Source organism: Tachypleus tridentatus, chromosome 13 (assembly GCF_004210375.1).
Source record: "Tachypleus tridentatus isolate NWPU-2018 chromosome 13, ASM421037v1, whole genome shotgun sequence".
In the NCBI taxonomy this organism is placed as follows: Eukaryota; Metazoa; Arthropoda; class Merostomata; order Xiphosura; family Limulidae; genus Tachypleus; species Tachypleus tridentatus.
In genome coordinates this window covers 76406179-76427021 of record NC_134837.1, presented here as the reverse complement: position 1 = coordinate 76427021, position 20843 = coordinate 76406179, and the positions used below count along the sequence as shown (strand labels likewise).

General features: G+C 36.2%; 1 pseudogene across 1 annotated transcript in view; it reads left to right on the top strand.

Moving 5' to 3' along the window:
• LOC143238596 (transcriptional enhancer factor TEF-1-like) overlaps positions 1-20843 on the top strand; it is an 85212-nt pseudogene that overhangs the window by 38650 nt on the left and 25719 nt on the right. The window contains exon 2 of the transcript XR_013020660.1: positions 5443-5745. The product of XR_013020660.1 is annotated as a transcriptional enhancer factor TEF-1-like (transcript). The remainder of the gene's footprint in view (positions 1-5442; positions 5746-20843) is intronic.

Here is a 20843-nt window from a genome sequence, read left to right as displayed (position 1 = left end):
AAGGTGATATCAGTATATATTACTGTGTTGTTGGTTAATATAATGTTACATAAGGTGATATCAGTATATATTATTGTGTTGTTGGTTAATATAATGTTACATAAGGTGATCCAGAACTCCTGAAGAACAGTACAAGATATTAAATTGAGGGACAGCTGTTTTTTTACCATCCTGCAGATTATCGTATCTGTTATTTTCTGTGTCACTATGGATAGATCTTTCTGTCTCCATCAGTAATGCTGAAAACGTTCACGGTTTATTAGCTGCTGTAAGTAAATATTACTTTTGGTTTCTGTGTTACTTCAAACAAACATAGTTCTTTGAAACTAAAATCTAACGTGAAAAACAACAAACGACTTCAATAACACACAGTGCATTTTATTAAGCTCCTGTATTTCTACCATTGAAATACGAATATCAAAACTAATGATATTAATTACATATGTAGTTAATGACCTAAAGTTCTCAGAATGCATTTTATCCTAAGAGTGGGTATTGACAGTCCAGTTTTCTTGTTGTTCATTCTTTGAAATCACATGTACGTTATGAAGTGTTAATCTGAAAGGATTAGACAACACATGTCCTCAATACGACCTGAATCAAGGTTATTAAGGAGGTGAGAGACTTTTACAGATTACAGGCTGTAGAGATTAATAAGACAATTAAGATTTAAAATTTGTGACGATTGACCGTAGATATATTATTGTCACGATGTGTTCTCTATCATGTTTTAGATGTGTGCTTCAAAGTCATTGGCTGGTTGAGTTTCTCGCAATTAACTGGTTGTACTTACCAGTCAACAGACTATTTCATTTTGTCCAAATGGAATCACAGTTAGGAATAAAAACTAATAAAGTGTTAATTTGCTTATATAAATATATATATACACACACACACATAAGGTCATAATATTTAGAATTTGAATGTCAGAAATAATACTTCAGACGTAAACGTTTTATTTTTCTTAGCTAGTAAGTTACTTGACATAAGATTTATCTATGCAATATTTCTTTTGATAAATTTGCCGATGCCTCTAATGGGTGAAGGCAAAGGAGTTAGGTGCAGTTAAAAGTATAAGGGTGAAGGTCTCACGTATCCCACTAATAATGTATCTTTGTCGACTACATAATCTAAGCCTAGTTTTGTTTTATGTGGAAAAAAAAATATTTTTTTTCAGGTGAAGACCGCCAGGTTTTGTATAAGGTGGTGAACATGGAGAAAACACTCTAATTAATTATGTTCCTTGAATTGTTTTAAACTATTGTAAAACAAGCCAATTACAAAATTATTTGAATATAATGTGTTGAGAAATCAGAAGCTTGTGTGTGTTAAGTAGTAACAGGTGATTGGTTTGTTTTGAATTTCGCGCAAAACTACGCGAGAGCTATCTGCGCTAGCCGTCCCTAATTTAGCAGTGTAAGACAAGAGGAAAGACAGCTACTCATCACCACCCACCACAACTCTTGGGCTACTCTTTTACCAATGAATAGTGGGATTGACCATCACATTATAGCGCCCCCATGGCTGAAAGGCGGAGCATATTTTATGCGACGGGGATTCGTACCCGCGACCTTCGGATTAGGAGTCGAGTGCCTTAACCACGTGACCATGCCGGACCAATAAGATGAGAAAGTGTAGAAAATGTAATTTTAGAGATTCACGTATACCCTAAAATATTTAAATACTTTTGCGGTAAAGAATCAGAAGGACGTTTTTGATAAACAGGGCAGGACAGAGTAAATTAAATTAAATTTTACAAATTCATGTGTGCCCCCCAAAATGGTTGATACACATTGAAAAAAACACTGTACTAAACAGGAAAGATCGAAGTCAGCACATTAAAGTAATAACTTTATTGTTATTATGCCTATCTGTTAAAACAAGTTCTATATCTTACATAATTGTAAGGCTATTTTTGATTTTATAAAACGTTTACTGTTACTGGTTACTTTATAATCTAATCCGCCAGTGTTTTTTGTTTGTTTTTTGGTATTTATTTTGGCTATATCTCTATCTGTAATCATTCCCCTATTTTATTTAGTTCAAAATCAATGTTTATTGTTTTGTAATACAGAACTTCTCGATAAAACAAAACGGGTCTTACGAGTTATTGTATTGTTGTTAGTGAAATGAAATCACAGTTTAAGACCTCGGTGCCCAACAGTCACCACTCGCCTCATGTGGCGAAACGGCTATTGATCTGTAGCAGATTAGTGCTATACTTCTATCACCTATTTTCTCAATAAGTTAATTCTGTTAACAAATAATTTAAAACATTATTGAGTATTTTTCGACCCCCTCTATATCTGTAAAACAGGTTTTCTTGTTATGTGGCGAAAATGTTTATACATTCTCCACAATTTTGGCGTTTATGAAACAAAACCTGTTAGAAACCGCTGTACAAATGTTTTAATTTAAAGACGTTTTAGTTCTATTTCTTTTTAAGATAGAATTACGGTTACCTAGTGTCGAAATTAAAAGTAACTTTTAATGATTAGAAGGATAGAACAACCATAACGTGTCCATGAATTTTGGAAATATTTTTGAAGACCGTACCGAGAAACCATTTAACATAAAGGCACGTTATTGTTTGCACGCGCTAGAATATTGTTAGAGTAAATATTATTTTTATTGGCACGTGGACATCTGAGATACAGTCCAGTAGTGAACGTCTGGGCAACATTCACCAATAGGCCCGGCATGACCATGTGGTCTAAGGCACTCGACTCCTAATTCGAGGGTCGCGGGTTCGAATCCACGTCATACCAAATATGCTCGCCCTTTCAGCCGTGGGGGCGTTATAATTTACAGTCAATCCCACTATTCGTTGGTAAAAGAGTAGCCCAAAGGTTGGCGGTAGGTGGTGATGACTAGCTGCCTTCCCTCTAGTCTTACACTGCTAAATTAGAGATGGCTAGCGCAGATAGCCCTCTTGTAGCTTTGCGCAAAATTCAAAACAAACAAACAATTCACCAGTAACATTATCATTGGTCCATCCTTTCTCATAACGGCAACTGCTGCAGAATTTTGGATTGCCACGATTGGAAACATTATAACTCAACATGGTACTCTAACAGAATCGTGCCTTTCCACGCTGTTACTATCCAGGACGAATTTAATCAACGGTCTCCACTGTAGTTTTCCAAACTACTTGGCAGAAAACTGGGTACAGTTTGATGACCATTCGTCCCTGTTAGGTCCTATCTGTATCGGTGTCCCAAAGAGATCTTTCGAGATGTAACAAATGTCCCTGCTTTAACTTTCCTTATCCTTTTGTTTCTTTATTTTTTGCTAAAGGGCTCCATATTTACCTGAAGGTTAAAAGTTTAAGAAACAAACTAACTGCTTAACCTACTTTTTTGGAGACATAATTGTAGTAGCTAGAGATGAAATATAGAAAACCTAACCAGTATTAATGTAAAATATAATTTGAAACTGTTGTGAACAATATAAACGATATCACAGACCTATAGCAGTGACGTCATCAGTCTTTTAATCCTTGAAGGCTGCGATGTCCTCAGACTTTTCCACCTTGAATATTTGATTATTACAGCTAGACTGAGTGAGCTCTGTCGCGACGCTTAACGGTATTCCGATTTGACCACCTGACATTTATGGTCGCCTTGGGATACAGACTGGACTACGGTGACTGCATGTTATAAAAACGTTATATTATTATTGCACGTGCAACAAATCACGTGTATCTGTGTCCAACGGTTTTTACGGTATGAATTGTCAGTAATGTTTCGAAAATTCTTTGACACCATGTGTACCTGCTACATACCTGTAGACGTTGGCAGGGCGTCTGTGATCATTATTCAATAACGTTTTATGTATTTTGTTTTCAGTTAACTACGATAAATCGATAAATCCAGGGGAACATGGACATTCCACCTTTAAAGTTTCCGTTGTTAAACCAACTGGAATATTTTCTGAAAGTTAATAATTACAATAATATAACTAACCAGATTCTATCCCAGGAAGTCATAATTAATACTCTGGACACGGTATTAAGTAATTTGATCAATTTCTATTACTTGTGTTAGCTGTAATATATATAAAACAGATAGGTCGTCTACGCTTCCGTTTTTCACACCTACAATTTCTACCAAACTTGGCACGCAACTTACGTCTCCCACGAGGAGTATTGTGACAGGTAGAAGTCGGCGTTCGACCCAACCCCTACGTCCTCCTCCCCGAATCCCTCAAGCCCAACCGCATAATAACTTACTACCTCAGACGTTATATAACTTTCTAATAAATTAAAAAAAATAATTTAAACTGTACTTTAGGTTAAATCATGTTTTTATTTGTTACTGTTAAAATTATCCTAAATCGTTGGACAAAATTCGAGTCCAACGCTTATCACGTGACGTAATACCATTACATACACGCTCGGCATGGCCAGGTGGTTAGGGCGCTTGACTCCTACCCTGCGAGTCGTAGGTTCGAATCCCCGCCATACCAACTATACTTGCCCTTTTAACTATGAGGGCTTTATAATGTTGCGGTCAATCCTACTATTATTTGGTAAAAGAGTAGCCCAACAGTTGTAGGTGGATGGTGATGATTAGCTGCCTTCCTTCTAGTCTTACACTGCTAAATTAGGGATGGCTAACACAAGTAACTCTGCTCGAAATGATCGCTTACTATATTGGTTGATAAAATTACTTTAATTTAATTTAATACTTAGCCCTTGTGGAGTTTTACGCGAAATTAAAAAAAAAAATATTTTCACTATATAGTGTCTATTGCGGGGCTTAAATACTCATATTATTGTCAGTATACATTCAGACGTTTATGCTGCTATATGATAAATATTTATATTGTCTATGTGGTGGATTTCATGTAATGATACATGAGAACCATCTACGCTAGCCATCCCTAATTTTGAAGCGATGGTTTGTTTTTAATTTGGCGCGAAGCTACATGAGGGCTATCTGCGCTAGCCGTCCCTAATTTAGCAGTGTAAGACTAGAGGGAAGGCAGCTAGTCATCACTACCCTCCGCCAATCGTGGGTTACTCTTTTACCAACGAATAGTGGGATTGACTGTAACATTATAACGCCCCACGGCTGAAAGGGCGAGCATGTTTTGTATGACGAGGATTCGAACCCGCGACCCTCGGATTATGAGTCGAGTGCCTTAGCCACCTGGCCATGCTGCGCCACCTTGAAGCGATAGACTAAAAAAAGGCAACAAGTTAACACTATCCATCGCCAACTCGCCGGATACTCTTGTCTTATCAAAATGATTTTACAGTTATATTTTCTTAAGTGCTTGAATCTTTATTATGCTTTCTTTTATTGTTGATATGTTTTAAATACAAACATATAAATATTAATGGAAAAGTTATATTTTTATTATTTAATTAGAACTTTAAGTAGTACTGTGTTGCTTTTCTGGAAATTTACGTTTTATTATTTTTAATTGTAATTTCAGTACGTAGAGTTCCATTACCAGCCGCCACGATTTCTTCTCACTGGAATCCAGCCCCGCCCCTTTCGGGCCCAAACTCAGCACCATCTAGCGATGGCACTGCAGCGCCCCCACCTCCTGATCTTCATGGATCGGACGACAGCAATAGCAGAGACAGTTCAACAATGGGAAAGGGGGAACTAGGTGCTAATGACACCGAAGGTGTATGGAGTGCTGATATAGAACAGAGCTTTCAAGAAGCGTTAGCAATTTATCCCCCTTGTGGACGTAGAAAAATTATTCTTTCCGACGAAGGAAAGATGTATGGTAAGTTAAAATACATATTGAAGGAAAGACTGTGTACATAATACAAGATTGACGATCACTTGAACAGTATCAACCTCTTCCTTATCGAAATTTTGTCTAAGGTTCGTTTATTTTGTTGGTTTGTTTTGAATTTCGCGCAAAGTTACACGAGGGTTATCTGCACTAGCTGTCCCTAATTTAGTAGTATAAGACTAGAAGTAATGCAGCTAGTCAAGACCATCCACCGCCAACTCTTGGGCTACTCTTTTAACAACGAAGAGTGAGATTGACCGTGACATTATAACGCCCCCATGGCTGAAAGGGCAAGCACGTTTCGTTTGACGAGAATTCGAACCTGCGACCCTCAAATTACGAGTCGAGTGCCTAAACCACCTGGCTACGCCAAGACTTAAAAGGTTCGTAAGGGCTACCTATCTGCATTAGTTGTTAGTAATTTTAAAATGATATACTAGAGGGACTGTAGCCAGCTAGATAACATCAACTACCATCAACTGTTGGGTTTCTCTTTGCCAACAAATAAAGGGATCGACTATCCCATTGTAACGTTTCCAAGACAGTAAGGGCGAGCATGTTTGGTGACAAGTTTCAATCCCAGGGCTCGTAAATTTAGGCGCCTTAATCACCAAGACATGATAGGCTGTTTAAAGAAAATATTTCAAATAAAATAATTCATGCAAAATAAATTATATACATAATGCTTGTAATTATAGGTTGTTGGGTAACCACGACTAGGATGGGAAAAATTAGGGTACAATATGCATGTTAGCTGCGAGAAATGAAAATATTACAACGACGTTTTAAAAACGTTAACTTGACATTATACTAAACTTAATTCCAGAGTGCCGGAAACGCTTTAAAACATACATTTTAAAACTGTAGTTTGATTTTATATATCAGTTAGTTCTCCTTAACTTTTCGAAAGTACTTAATGCTATAAATCAATACACCGGAAAAGTGAAACCAGTAATGATTAGATTGCATTGAAACACCAATTGATACTACCGATATTTTCAACCTTAAATTCGAGAGCTACGGCAAGCTCAGGAGATTTAACTTAACCCTAAATCCGAATATTAAGTGCGTAATCCAAAATGATCATCATAAATATAAGAATTATATCTATATACATATACATACATGCATATAGAGTAATGCACATAACTATGGAAACACACAAACGATTCAAATGAAGGAGTTACAAACAAAGAATAATGTAACTGGAAGTTGAATTTAAAAGTACAACAAAACGTTATTCCGTGGAATACAAAAGGAAAACAAGTAAGCTATGATACGTTATTGTTTTATATATTATCGTATTGTCTTATACAGAACACTACACATTGGTTTTGTATTGCCGTACAGCTTATAAGTGTACAGATATGAAATATTGCTCTGAAGCTCTAGTCATTATTTGGGTCGTATTTTCATCTTTTCAGTTTTGAAATAAGTCCGTAAAGGCCTTCTAATGTTCGTATCGGGACTGTATTTAGGGCAAGCCGTTGTTATGTGTATCCTGTATCAACATATAATTTCATCGCATTTATTTTTTGTTCTTGGGACGATTGTTTTTATGGATGATTAATTTCCATTTGATGAGTCGTGTTCCTGTGGAAATGGCATGGCAGATTAGAATTTGCATATACCTGTCAGCTGTCAGGGTGCCATCGATTTTGTGTTGATCATTGATGCTGCTAATTAAAATGCAATCCAGACTTGTACTGATTCTCCGCTATGCTTCACTGTACATGTTGTGTATTGACTGTGATACCAACCTCCTACCTACTGTTAAACAACATGTTGTTGACTGTTGACGTAATTGGATTTATCATTAAAAACATGTCTTCAGCTCTGCTAATTCAACCTTTTTGTTTGATTGCATGTTCTTAGAAGCGTTGTTTGAGCTGCTTTACATCGAATTATTTCAGTATCCACAAGGTAACATTAACACCTGTATTTACAGCTTGGTCGTTGGCATGTAGCATTTCAGTCCTAGAATCCACGATTATAATCACACTACTACTACTGGGTATAATATGGGTACCTATGCTTTTATAGGATTTTTACTGGTATGGATAGTTTGAATGAGAACAAATCATAGTATAAACTCACAGTACGTGACTGTAGTCTGGTTTATTTTCACATCATAATTAACATTTTCGTAGTATTTGCTTTTAACACCATTTATTTTTCCCCATTGCTGTATAATTTATTACATAATTGTTTCAAATAATATATATATATATCTATACACACATGTGTATAACTACTTTAAATATTAGAACCGTTTGATTCTTGTTCCACGCTAGTACAGCGGAAAGCCTACGGATTTACAACGCTAAAATCAAGGGTTCGATTCCCCTCGGTAGATTCAGCAGATAGCCCGATGTGGCTTTACTATAAGAAAACACACACCGTTTGATCCTTTGTTTTTGAATTTAGCGCAAAGCTGCATAATGACGTGTCTGCCGCGGAGATCGAACTTAGGGCTTCTTAGATCCGGTAATGTTATTGAAATTAACTTTACCAAAACATTAAGAAAGATATAATTGATGATAAATGTATAACGTTGTACATTTATAATAAAGTTTTTCCTTTAATATAACTGACATATTACGTCATTGGGAAGCAAAAATATATTATATTGTTCTGACTCTTGATCTTGAATAAACAAATAAATAAATAAATAATTTTTGTTTAATGCTTTCGCTAGTTAATTGAATATGCCCAAGATACTTAGAGAAGAACACAGTTAAGAATACCGGATTCAAAATATAGAATGATCACAGCGTCTTCATTTTCTCTTTTTGTTCTCTCAAACAATAACAACAAGAAAACTAAGTATGAAAATGACTCATTGAACACTGAGTCATTTAAATACTTCACATTAAATAAAAGATGACCTGTACACTTGCTTCAGCCTTTGTAATGTGTCATCAAATGTTAGTCACACTGCCTTGTTTCAAGCAGTGGTAATTTCTTTGACGAAAGTGGTTATTAACGAGTTGTTTTTGTTTGTTCTCGCCAACAGTGGTGACGACGAGCTCATGACAGCAGTTATAACGAACACGAAATTAGGTTTTTGACAAAAAACGCCGAGTGGTATACACTGTAGGAGAAACAAAGATGTCACGAAATGTTTTATCCTATTTCATGAAAAAAAAAGAAAGAAAAAAGTTTGTAACTAATACGTTGAAACTGTTAATCTCTAGTTAAAAATGTCGAAAATCTCCCGAGTTAGACCAAACGAATGGAGACGTTCCACAAACCCATGTACACTAAGATAACAGTTCCACAATCACACATCTACACTAAAATAACAGCCGTTACGTTACATGAAACTATTGTTACAAACCTGCACATGGGAGAATGAAAACATTTTGGAAAGATGTGGAACAGGCTTAAAGAATATCTTACTTTTGAAGACTGGGTTTCGTTTTGGTTTGTTTTGAATTTCGCGCAAAGCTACACGAGGGCTATCTGCGCTAGCCGCCCTAATTTAGTAGTGTAAGACTAGATGGAACGCAGTTAATCATTACCACTCACCGCCAACTCTTAGGCCCCTCATTTACCAACGAATAGTGGGATTTAGCGTGCCATTACAACGTCCCCACGGACGAAACGGGCGAGCATGTTTGGTGCGACGGGGGATTCGAACCCGCGACGTTCGGATTACGAGTCGAGTGTCTTATCCACTTGGCCATGCCGATCCTAGAAGGCTAGGACAGAACAGAGTGTTAAAATGTGCTACTGAATATGCGAAACTTAATATACGAGTAATTATACGTTCAATGAGTTGTGAACATTTTTTTGTAAGTGCATTTGTTGAATATATCAATAAACGCATACAAATACAGTTTGTAAAACTGCAAAAAAAAAAACAAAAACACGTTTGAAGAAACGAAACATATAATAAAGTCATGTTATCTGTTATCCCTATGTAACCGTTTCTACTATAATATCAAACAGTAAATCTAAAGTGATATACGAATCTGACAAGTGTGGTAATGAAGAAACAGGACGTTTCGTTCGTTACTGCAAGATCGTGAGGTATTGTGTGATATTTTATATCAGGTTTTAGTACGTCACAGAATGCATCAGTACAATATACTAGAATATCAGTATCACACTCATAATATCAGGTGGTGTCTGTCAAAAAAAACCTATCACAACAAGGAGCTTTCACTCTTTCCTAAAATCTATGTATTGGCACAACGACATGCCTTCGGGCTTACAACGCTAGAAACTGGGTTTCGATACTCGTGGTGGACAGAGCACGGATAGCCCATTGTGTAACTTTGTGTTTAATTAACAACAAACTATTATGTTTTACTTAACATATGTATAACTATGAGTCTACATACTGATATACAGCTGTCGCCGTACCGAGAACAAATACTGACGTATGGCGAAGAAACGCGTGCCTCTAGGAGGACAAAATACACACACATCGTTGCATATAAGTTTCTATGGAGATTCTTGAAACAATCAAACACTTGTACATGTAATATCTTCACACTTCGCTGCTTATGTGGACTGAAAGGATGAGAAAAGTCTTGACCGTAGACTGAGTAACATACTAAATCAGTGATTTAGGAGTTTTCTAAATTGTTTGATCATTTTCGTAGACTAGACTAAGGCTATAAATAAATAAAATAAGCCTAAAATTTTAGTGATTTTCGATTACAAAACTAAACGATAAAATTATAAATAAATAAACATTCATTCCAAGTTGGTAACAATCTATTTAAACTTAGGTGCGTTTACATAGATATTTCTATACAAAATTATAAATATATATATAAAATAATATTACACGTTATTTTAAAAGTTCAAACTGAATTTATAAACGGTCCTCGCACTGTACGTGTAGAAAATAATAAGCTATTAATAGAGCTACACTCATCAGCAGGGACGTAGATCCTGGGGGGGGATGGAGGGTATACTCCCCCCCTTTATTTTAGGTGGGGGTATGGTGCATACAATCATCCCCCCTACAGTTGAATTGTTTTATTGCATCACAGGCCTACAAATTGTGTGTTTGTTCTTGTGATTCTCGTGTTCTTACCAATCGAATTACATAATTAGACCTAGATGTAGGCTTTTTCAGTAGCCGAAATGTACATCTTTAATGTAGGCGTGCTTCCAAGTTATAGTTCGTGACTTTTTAAGTATCAGTCAGTAGGCCTAAGTATACATCCAAGTATCGTAGCAACAAGATTACTCTGTGACTGCATGTTTACAGCTTTCAGGTTTACGTAATCAGAGATTACCAATTTGCAAATTGAACAGTTCACATAAGTGGTTGGAAAAATCATCCCCCACATCGACTGTAAAAATCTACGCCCCTGCTCATCAGTATTTGTGTATTGGATCTGTTTGAGTTTATTTAGTGATAGTACTGTTAAACGTAAACAAAGACACGTTTAAAAAAGTTCGCATTTCAGCCGCGATTAAATCATTGGGTTTCTGCACATATATATATTATGAATTCCTTGATGACTGGGAAAAATGCAGAACTTTGACTTACAATAAGGCGTGATAAATGAGGTACTATTTATGTCTTTTGTTGTACATATTCTCTATATCACAGATGAACCCAGCAGGCGAGAAAGTGACTGGAAGATATAACGTGTTCAAAAAGACACGTTAAACTTGTGACAGTTTTTTCGCCCTTTTGGCCCAATCTGATGAGGTTAACAGTAAAATCAGGTCGGCCGTGAACTATTGATTAGTGTGTCTCTCGAGTGCGATATAAGAGTGACAGTCAGGGAAGAGTACCACAAAAGCTGGTGGTATGTAACATTCGGGCGCTCGACTCAAAATCCTCACACACCAAACATGCTCGCCTTTTCCGTCAGTCCCGCTATTCGTTGGTGAAAGAGGAGCCCAAGAGTTGGCGGTGGGTGGTGATGACTAGCTGCCCTCCCTCAGGTCTTACACTGCTAAATTAGGGACGGCTAGCTCAAATAGCCCTCATTTAGTTATGCGCGAAACTCAAAATAAACAAACAAACAAAATTTCTTCTTACTTCAACATTAGGATCAGTTGTGCACTAACATCCCTTGAGAAGCTTTGCACACAAACACACACAAACAACCACGAAAATCTACATAGCAACAGACTTACCTAGAATTGTCCATCCTCGGACATCGCGGAACAAACACAAAAAGAATCTCTTTCAAGCTTGATACGTAAATCAAGTTAAATATTTATTATTATTATTTTACGTTACAGGTAGCAACGTGACGTAAAGTTATAGCAGAGAATAACGTTTATACCAAACAGTTTTATTTTCTTATAACCAAACTCTTTGACTTAAGTATCATATTTAAATACTTTGGGATCGAAAGCTCGAGGTCTGTTTGCCTAGAAATTGTTGGTTGGCTATTTTTGTAGCGCAAAGCCACATTTGGCTGTCTTGTGTGTGCATCTTAAAGATTCGAATCTCGGATGACGTAAAATATTTACACGTAATACTGTTGATTATTTTATTAAAATATTTCCTCAATGCTACCTTTATTATTTTGTGTTATTTAGATGTGCCATTCTTATGTGTCACTTAGTGGAACAGCGGTATGCATGCGGACTTACAACGCTATAAACCAGATTTCGATACCCGTGGTGAGCAGAACACAGATAGCCAGCTCATTGAGTAGTTTTGTGCTATAATATAACAATATAGCAAACACACTTTGGAGTGGCATGGGCACTTTATGAATGAACTACAAAACATACGGGATAATCACTGCGGTTTATTTTCAACAAAGCCCCCCGCTAGTGCAGCGGTATGTCTTCGGATTTACAACGCTAAAATCAGGGGTTCGATTCCCCTCAGTGGGCTCAGCAGATAGCCCGATGTGGCTTTGCTGTAAGAAAACACAACACATTTTCAACATGCATTTTTCAGAATGTAATACGAGATACTTTAACCAATATTGCAATGGGGTAGCGTCTTTAGAGCAGTCAGTTTATATGGAAACCACAGACCCTGACTTAGCTGTTTGTGGGAGTTCTATTTAATAAACACGAATGATTTTCTTGTTATATAGCTAACATATTGACAAATCAGTTGTTTAGTTGTTTTTAAATCGCTTACTATTCCATCTCGTGTATACATCACATGCGTAAGATATGCGGTATAAATATACAATGTGTCCGGATAATGAAGAAAACTGTTTATGTTCATAATATTCCTTAAGTACTTTTCGAACATTTTGTTTATAAAGTAATTTTAAGTAAGTTTGACATAATATAGTTTCTGTAGCTACTAGTTGTCCTCGGCTAGTGAGGTATAACATTCCAAGGTTTCATATTAAAATGTAGTCATTATTCTAATGTTTTGTAGTACCTTCTCAATATGCACACGTCGTTCGTAGCTAAGAGAACCTCAAGGTTTCGAAAACAGAATATTAATTCAGAAAGGTTTGCTGTAAAAAGAAACAAAAAAGTATTATAAACCATTGGTAATCATAATAGCAATCAACAGGTAGGCCTAACTAACAGTATCAAACCTAGTTATCGATCACCATTATTAAACAGTTATTGCGATGTGGTGGTAACGTTTATGTCCAAAGTAATCATCTCATGATAGGACAAAATAAAAAAGACAAGAATTACCGAAGTCTCTTTCTTTGTTCTAATGTAATTTATTCTCGAATTGTCAAAACTGGAAAAGTTATTTAGATTTTAAAATAGAACAACTGATTTGAATAATAATGTTGTTATTTTCAGCATCTGTTTTCGTATATAAAAAAAATAGAAAAAACATCGCACGTGAGATTACAGATACATAGTTTTAACGTTATGATAAACCGGTATCCAAGAGCGCCGAATTTTATCAGAGCTTTCAGCAGAATGTATCACGGCCGTAACTGTGTACGTGTAGTATAGTACTGAGAGAAACCTTGATTTATTATTAAGGATTTTTTCTTAAACAGGCTGTCCAGGTTTGTCTTGTGGTCAGCTAGTTTCGGCGAAGTCTTATCTGGTTCCCATCAGAAGAAGAAAAGCCCCAGGTTATTATGTATGTTTCCTGTCACGTGATTTGTTAGGTCAGTTCAGGTCGTAACTGAAACTGCTCAGAAGTATAGCGTTATGGTGCACCTGCTCCAAGTTCCACTGTGATTAAGTCTTCAGAACACACTCCCCTCTCACTCTCACCTACCTTTCATTCTAAGAAAAAGTGCGTCGCTCGCCAAGGACCTGTTGTGTACGAACCGCTTTTCCCTCACTGCGTGTTCTGATTCCAATAATAATAAAAAAAAAAACGGACCTACAAGTTTGAGTCGTTTTACTCACGACTTCCAAAACAAACACCCGATAAACCGGATATTCCGACCCATTTTACATCGCAAATATTATTTGAATAAAGGACATCTTTATTAAACTACCATGAAATGGTGTGAGAACGTAACCTTATGAAAGGAAACCTTGAATCAATTTCAGTGCTTTCCAGTTTCAACAGTTTCCGGCGAACGTTCGCGAAATCTTGTTTGAACCCACATTTTAAAGCAAGGATGATGGGTAATATTTATAAACCTTATTGGTTTGTTCATTCATAATAGTAAAACCCTATTATATACAAGATACGAGACCACCATCCATGTTTATACGGGTTGATTTACTTGAATGTCATAAAATAGCGTTTTTCAAACGGTGGGGGTCTGACATGACTGGGCACACGACTCGCAATATGCGGAGAGCGGGTTCGAATTCCCGTTACACTGCCCAAACATGGTTGCCCTTTCAGCCATGGGGTGATGGTCAATCCCACTATTGTTGGTAAAAGGGTTGACCAAGAATTGGAAGTGTTAACTAGCTGCCTTCCCTCTTATCTAGCACTGATAAATAAGGGACGGCTAACGCAGATAATCCTCGTGTAGCTTTGCACGAAATTCATATCAAACCAAAATGTGAGGCGTAATAAATATACCAAAAACATACACCGACAAATTACAGTAATACAAAACTATATTTAACAAAAATATTCGTACGATCAACAAACCTAATATTTCTACACAACTATTCAAACATGCCAACACTATGAGACAGACACCTGGATAACTCGTTTCAATATTGTAAGAAAAATATTAATAAATATAACTTGACGAACAAACCAGGGAGTTAAATAACACATGATGAACGAAGCCCTAAGTACCTGTACCCTATAAACATAATAAATAATAATCTTACATGTCAAATAGTGCTAGGCTGTCTGAATCCTAGACACAAACGTAGCTATATTTCAAAAGGGTTTTGTATGTAAAAATAGGATTATGTGTATGTATGTACAAAGCGGAACTGTACTGTGCAGACGGACTAGTAGTGCGATCATATGTAAGTGAAGCCAGTGAAAACATATGAGCTAACATTACTTCATGAATTGAACATGGCGCGAAAAGGGTATGTTAATTAAAACCGCAGACAGTGAACAAAATTTAATATACTATGAGTTATGTAGCAACGTAACAAGGGTTATTATTACCTAGGGTTCAATAACAGTGCAAACAAAATAACAATTCCTGAGACAGAGGAAGAGACCAGGTTTGAACCTGAACTTCCCTGGTCTAAAACACGGACCGAATCCCGATAAAGATGAAGGGGCGCGCGAGCGAAGAGGTTAACTAGTCAATAGGGCAATAATACAAAACTAAGTGTTTCAATATATTTTTATTCAAGAAAATAATGAGCAATCACTATAGCACACATAACATTTTAATATATATTCCTGTATTATATCTCATCAATTAACCAATACTTTCATCCATTTAAAAAAGACGCGCAAGAAACCGTATTTATTAAACAGAGAACGTTGATGGCAAACATTTGGGAAACGCGATCGTGAAACTTTAATCTGCGAGACTTTAATGTCGTAGGCTTATTACGTCATAGCAAGAATGATTTTAAACGAAAAGCGGAGAATATTAATTAAGAACATCAAATCGGTATTAGCCGAGGTCAAGTACGTTTCCATGGTGATTACACGGAAATCTGAAATGCGTTCGTAGGACTACAGTCATAATTTTATTTACCGAGATATGCTCGTAGAATAAAAACACGTTCTATGTAGTTGCCAAACTGCCTCGTGATGATCGCTGAACGGAGGATATTTTGAGTCATTTTCAGACTCGTCTTTAACCACTTAATCTCTTCGAAAAGAACATGCGCTTGCTCGGTAATAATCGTGTGGTAGTTAGTCGCTCTGTGTTCTCCCCTCGTTTTCGTCTCAGGCAGTAAACACCCTTTCGTTTAACTGACTACCCAGATAGCCTACTTTAGAAGAACAACGGTTACCAGCTGGTTTAGCGATGATGACGTCTATAATACCCTCCCCCCAGGACGTGCTATGCAAGAACCAGAGGTGACGAGCCATGTGTTCTCGTGACAATATGAAACTTAGGCTTTCTTGCACGTGAGATCTCCTTCCTAAAGTAGAAAAAAAAAAAAAAAAAGGTTACGCGCGCGCGTGTGTCTGTCTGTGTTTTAATAGCCATGAAAATGGTTATCTTGAACCCATGCAGCGACCAATACCTCCTCCGACATTATTGTGTATCGATAAGGGTTACATATACATGTTGGCAAATATTATTTTTTTTACTATTATCTGTTGTGTAAACGTCTTTCCCCCAACTTTACTGTCAAAATAGTAACACACATCAAACCATGCAGATATAACCTTTTATAAATAAAACTATATAGCTTTTGTGCCGTGTGCATTGAAATTTTTTCGCCTGCATTCTTTCGATTTAGGACGAGTGTTAGCTAGACGTACGTATTTTTCTATCATTTTTTTCTTTCTATTCTAGTTCATTTCTCTCCTCTGTCGCTGAAGTTTAACCGAAACGCTGCAAGCGCCAGACTTTGTTGAAGTTGAAACGTTGCCAGCTTATCCAACCATCAGCAGATTCACGACGAGAAGCCTGAAATAATTAAATATATATATTGAGATTCCAAGCGTAGTTTGGATCTGCTGTTCAGCACGAGAAAGGCTAAGCTATAGAGTGCTCGTGACGCGCTTTTCAGAAAGGAAAACCATTCAGTGCGTTAGCCATGCATTCTGTGTTCACGTGCACCGGTGCACGTCGCTCGAGATTCTCCATTATTGTACATTCCTGACATAGTTCTTGCATAGTTTCTGTTGCTCAGGACCATTAAGAGGAAATCACTACGTGAGGGATAAAAACACTTTCTAAAGGGACATCTGTGTCCCACACTGTTTATGTGATATATATATCCTTCAAAAATAAAGGCTGACTTTCTCGACCTGTAATACTGAGAGGTAAGTAGAAGAAAAAACGAGAGAGAGCGAAAGATAAAATTAACAGACAGACGGATATATTTAAGAGGTCGATATGAAATAATAGATACACGGCAAATATACAGATGTGTATATATAAAGACGTAAATTAACACTTTGGCATATTTTGTTTGTGGTTAATGACCCGATTAGCAACCATTGAATAATGGAAAATAATCATTTGCAGACGATCACATTTATTACTGGCATCACTAATATTTTATTTACAATAAGGGTTACAAGTTACTTCGTTAACGAAGATAATAATATACATGTTGAAGAGATATTTGGCATTATACACAAACATATTGCACAGTCTTATACACTTCTTAGTCCTTCATTCCTCATCACCTGTGGTCCTTCATCAGTCCTCAACATACCACGATACTTCATTAGTCCTCGATACTCCCTGGTCTGTACCACTACTCAACACTATGTAGTGTTTCGCTAGATCTCAGTACCCCATAATCCTTCATCAGTTCTCAAAACTCCATGGACATCAACTTTACACTCTAAATTTGCTCGTCAGTTCTCAACACTCCTTGGACATCAACTCAACACTCTGTAGTTGTTCATCAGTTCTTAACACTCCATGGACTTCACCAATACTCATCACTGTATGGTTTTTCGCTAGTTTTCGATAATCCCTGGTCCGTCATCACTACTCAACATTCTATAGGTTTCGCTAGTCCTCAATACTCTATGGACTTCACCAGTACTCAACACTCCATAGTACTTCATTAGTCCTTGATACTGCATTGTCCTTCACCAGCCCACGACCTCCCTTAGTTCTTTACTGAAGCGATAGACGTTCAAGGAGAATGAGACATGGAGAGTAAAAAATTAACTAAGAGAAGAACATCCATGATTATCAGAACTATGCCTTACATGTAATTAACCACGTAAACCAACTTAAGATAAGCTACTTTCACCAAGTAAACCAACTTAAGATAAGTTACCTTTTAACCAAGTAAACCAACTTAGGTTAAGCGACCTTTAACCAAGTAAGCCAACTTAAGGTAAGCTACCTTTAGCCAAGTAAACCAACTTAAGATAAGTTACCTTTTAACCAAGTAAACAAATTAAGATAAGTTAACTTTTAACCAAGTAAACCAATTTAGGGTAAGCTACCTTTAACCAAGTAAACCAACTTAAGGAAAGCTACTTTTTAACCAAGTAAACCAACTTAAGGTAAGCTACCTTTAACCAAGTAAACCAACTTAGGTAAGCTACTTTTAACCAAGTAAACCAACTTAAGGTAAGCTACCTTTAACCAAGTAAACTAATTTAAGATAAGTTATCTTTTAACCAAGTAAACCAACTTAAGGTAAGCTACCTTTAACCAAGTAAACCAACTTAAGGTAAGCTACTTTTAACCAAGTAAACCAACTTAACGTAAGTTACCTTTTAACCAAGTAAACCAGCTTAAGGTAAGTTACCTTTTAACCAAGTAAACCAACTTAAGATAACTCACCTTTTAACCAAGTAAACCAACTTAGGTTAAGCGACCTTTAACCAAGTAAGCCAACTTAAGGTAAGCTACCTTTAACCAAGTAACCCAACTTAAGTTATGTTATCTTTTAACCAAGCAAACTAACTTAGGGTAAACTACCTTTAATCAAGTAAACCATCTTAAGATAAGTTACCTTTTAACCAAGTAAACCAACTTAGGGTAAGCGACCTTAAACCAACCTAAGGTAAGCGACCGTTGACTAAGTAAGCCAACTTAAGGTAAACTACTTTTAACCAAGTAAACCAACTTAGGGTAAGCTACCTTAGCTACCTTTAACCAAGTAAACCAACTTAAGATAACTCACCTTTTAACCAAGTAAACCAACTTAGGTTAAGCGACCTTTAACCAAGTAAGCCAACTTAGGTTAAGCGACCTTTAACCAAGTAAGCCAACTTAAGGTAAGCTACCTTTAACCAAGTAAACTAACTTAAGTTATGTTACCTTTTAACCAAGTAAACCAACTTAAGTTATGTTACCTTTTAACCAAGTAAACCAACTTAGGATAAGCTACCTTTAACCAAGTAAACCAACTTAGGGTAAGCTACCTTTAACCAAGTAAACCAACTTAAGATAAGCTATATTTAACCAAGTAAACCAACTTTAAGATAAGCTAACTTGTACCTTCACATGTAGTTAATCTAGTAAGTCAACTAAAGATAAGTTATCTTACTTTCTCCTTGTACGTAGGTGTTTATCGTACTTTCAGTTATTCAGTGAATCAGCTAAATATGTATTATCGTACGTTAAGTTGTATGATACACAATGTACAAACATTATTTTTTGTAACATTAGTGTTAATTGTATACGTCGTTTTCCTGAACACCTGATATATAAGTTAAGGATGGACAGAGAGTAGGCCTTTTATTGTTGGCAGCAAAGTTTTGCTAAGTTCTGATAGGACAAAATGAGGTAAAAAAAATCATATTATGAAACCGAAGCTCAGTGTTTATAAATAATAGGATGTTTGTTGGAAATTTGAAGTTTTTCTGGACCCTCATTTTTTGCCATCTATTCTTCTGGTCTTTATCACTAAACCTTTGGACTATTATATAACGTCACAGGTTGGATCTAGAATTAGATCACTTAACACCAACAGGAAGTACTACATTGTCTAAATCACATTAAGTTTTAATTTTGGGAAGCAAGTTTAATTTATAAAAAATAAAAACGTAGGAGTGAATTGTGTTAAATATTTCAGATTACACCAACATTGCGTTGTTTTAGGCAGAAATGCAGGCGTATTGAGATTTACTTACAATTTCCTTCACCGCCTCACATTTCGACTTTGTTGATACTTGCATAACTGATTTGGCGCCACTGGTTTTTGTGCTCAGTTCGCTTGCCTGAGAGTATTACTACAAAAAATAAATATTTTATTAGATATTGCGATCATGTTTATATGACGTATATAAAACCAAACATACATACGCGCACACACAAAAATAGAATAAAAAAAAAGTTTCACTAAATGGGTTAACATATATCAGTTTTATATATATATATTCATCAAAGATATGTCTTGACTAGCTGTTACAATAATGAAATGTGTAAAAAGATTTTGAAAATCGTCAGAATGTATGATAGTTTATATACGTGTTATTTTGAATTTCTTGTGTATGTGTAACGTTTTATTAAATACGATGTCTTTCAATGGAGTCACGTATTACTGTAATTATCATTTTCTGTGCAGTACTTAAAACTAGAGATATATGGATTCCTCATCACTTGTAATAGATAAGTAATCACAAGAAGCGTGTCCCCTGCTGGGACAGTGGTAAGTCTTCGGATTTACAATGCTAAAATGAAGGGTTCGATTCCCCTCGGTGTACGCAGCAGATATAGCCTGATGCGGCTTTGCTATAAGAAAACACAGAAACACAGTTAATATTCTAATGACATTTAACTGAAGTAAAACTAAATTAATAAGGTGATTTTGAGTCCATTGACCCTTAATGCTTGGGAAACTGGTCAAGCTAAGCTTTCCATAGTTTCCTGTTGTCATTCCAAAACGGCAATGATCGACCGAAAATATTTCTTCTCGTATGGAAATAATCTAGCTTGTTTTAACTATAGTTAAATGTAATAAATATGTAACCTGCATTATATAATGGCGTAAGGTCCAGTTTAATGTCACTTGATAATATGGTTTATTAAAAAACAAAAACACTCTGTTGCTGTTTGATAACTAACGTTTTGTTTAACAAAAAAGTCCTGCACCGTCCTGATACCATGATATATTAAAACAAAGCCTTGTCTTGTAACGCGGTTTATTTTTTTAAAAGGCCTGCC